This window comes from Apium graveolens, chromosome 11, assembly GCF_009905375.1.
Source record: "Apium graveolens cultivar Ventura chromosome 11, ASM990537v1, whole genome shotgun sequence".
Lineage (NCBI taxonomy): Eukaryota > Viridiplantae > Streptophyta > Magnoliopsida > Apiales > Apiaceae > Apium > Apium graveolens.
Genome location: NC_133657.1, coordinates 107,030,444 through 107,032,895, shown reverse-complemented (window position 1 = coordinate 107,032,895; position 2,452 = coordinate 107,030,444). Strand labels below are relative to the sequence as shown.

At 44.2% G+C, this 2,452-nt stretch overlaps 1 non-coding gene across 1 annotated transcript; it reads right to left on the bottom strand.

Moving 5' to 3' along the window:
* Positions 1–251: 251 nt before the first annotated feature.
* Positions 252–358, bottom strand: LOC141698992 (small nucleolar RNA R71). Its single transcript, XR_012565485.1, has one exon. It is a non-coding gene; the product is annotated as a small nucleolar RNA R71 (small nucleolar RNA).
* Positions 359–2,452: the final 2,094 nt, after the last annotated feature.

The window sequence follows — 2,452 nt, the reverse complement described above, 5'->3', positions numbered from 1 at the left end:
AGAATTTTGTTTCTTTTGGAGGAGCGGCAACTGAAGACCCCAACATGCACATAAGGAATTTTGTCGAGATCTGCAGCACTTTTAAGTATAATGGCGTGACTGATGAGGCTATCAAGTTGAGGCTTTTCCCATTCTCACTGAGGGACAAGGCTAAAGACTGGTTACACTCTGAACCAGCTGGGTCCATCACTACGTGGCAAGATCTTGCACAAAAGTTTCTGGTGAAGTTTTATCCGATGGCAAAGACTGCTGCTATGAGGAGTGCTCTTACTCAGTTTGCGCAGCAACCTACAGAGTCTATGTGCGAGGCTTGGGAACGCTACAAGGAAATGTTGAGAAAATGTCCACATCATGGAATGCCAGATTGGATGGTGATCACTGGTTTCTATAATGGTTTGGGGGCCCAATCTCGGCCCATGCTCGATGCAGCAGTTGAAGGCGCCTTATGGGCTAAAAGCTATACTGAGGCGTATAATCTTATAAAGACGATGGCTGCGAATGAGCATCAAAACCCAACTCAGAGGATGACGTCAGGCAAGGTAGCAGGTATTCTGGAAGTTGATGCAGCCACCGCTATTGCAGCCCAGCTCCAAGCGCTATCAATGAAGGTTGATTCTCTGGCTACATATGGAGTTAATCAAATAGCTATGGTTTGTGAACTTTGTGCAGGTTCTCATGCTACGGATCAGTGTTCTCTTGTCAACGAATCTGTTCAGTATGTGAATAATTATCAGCGACAACAGCAGCCTGTGCCAGCGACCTATCATCCTAACAACAGAAATCATCCAAATTTCAGCTGGGGGAATAATCAGAATGCTATTCAGCCACCATATCAGCAAGGAGTGAGTAAACAGTTTAACCCACCTGGATTCCAGCAACCACAACAGTATATTACAAGGCAATCATATCCTCAACAGGGAAGTATAGGTGCACTTACTAGTGCTGATTTTGAGGAACTTAAGCTGTTGTGCAAGAGTCAAGCGGTTTCTATCAAGACCTTGGAAAATCAAATCGGTCAATTAGCCAATGCAGTGCTCAATCGTCAACCTGGCACTCTTCCCAGTGACACGGAAGTACCAGGCAGGAAGGAAGCTAAAGAGAAAGTCAAGGCTATTACCTTAAGGTCTGGAAAAGTAGCTGATGCTGAAAAGGCAAAAGAAGTAGAAGCTGAAATTAGAGATGAAGAATCTAAGCAAAAGGAGAAAGCGGCGGAACCAAGGAAGACTACTGTTGAACACACTCAGCCTGAGGCTAATACAGGGGAGAAACAGCTCTATCCTCCACCACCTTTTCCTAAGAGATTGCAGCAACAAAAGCTGGATAGACAGTTCGGGAAGTTTCTGGAGGTGTTCAAGAAACTTCACATCAATATACCTTTCGCTGAGGCTCTTGAACAAATGCCTAGTTATGCGAAGTTTATGAAGACTATTCTTTCAAGGAAGGTGAAACTGGATGACCTTGAAACCGTTGCTCTCACGGAAGAATGCAGCGCTGTTCTGCAGTAAAAGTTACCACCAAAACTGAAAGATCCAGGAAGCTTCACCATTCCTTGCACCATTGGCAATCTGACTTTTGATAAGTGCCTTTGTGATTTGGGAGCAAGCATTAATCTGATGCCGTTGTCGATCTTTAAAAAGCTGGATCTGCCTGATCCAAAACCCACATACATGTCGCTGCAATTGGCTGACCGTTCCATTACTTACCCAAGGGGTATAGTTGAGGATGTGCTCGTCAAGGTGGATAAGCTCTTCTTTCCTGCAGATTTTGAGGAAGATAAGAAGATTCCCATAATCTTGGGAAGGCCTTTCTTGGCTACTGGCCGTACCTTGATAGATGTGCAAAAAGGGGAACTTACTATGCGGGTCCAAGATCAGGATGTGACCTTCAACGTATTCAAGGTAATGAAAATCCCTACAGAAGATGAGGAGTGCTTAAAATTGGATGTGATTGATTCTGCGGTTACTTCGGAACTCAATCGCATGCTAATGTCTGATACATTGGAAAAGGCCTTAGTGGGGGATTTTGACAGCGATGATGAAGATGGCAACGAGCAATTACAATATCTGAACGCTTCTCCCTGGAAGCGAAAGCTGGACATACCATTTGAATCTCTTGGTACTTCTGACCTTAAGAATGCTGAAGGGAAGCTCAAACCATCAATAGAGGAAGCACCTACCTTGGAGCTCAAGCCATTACCTGAACACTTGAGGTATGCTTTTTTAGGTGATTCATCTACGTTACCTGTTATTATTTCATCTGACCTTTCAGGTAGTGAGGAAGACAAGCTTCTAAGGATTTTGAGAGAATTCAAATCGGCTATAGGATGGACCATAGCAGACATCAAGGCGATAAGTCCTTCATATTGTATGCATAAAATTCTGCTAGAGGAAGGTAGTAAGCCAACTGTGGAACAGCAGCGAAGACTGAATCCCATCATGAAGGAAGTGGTGAA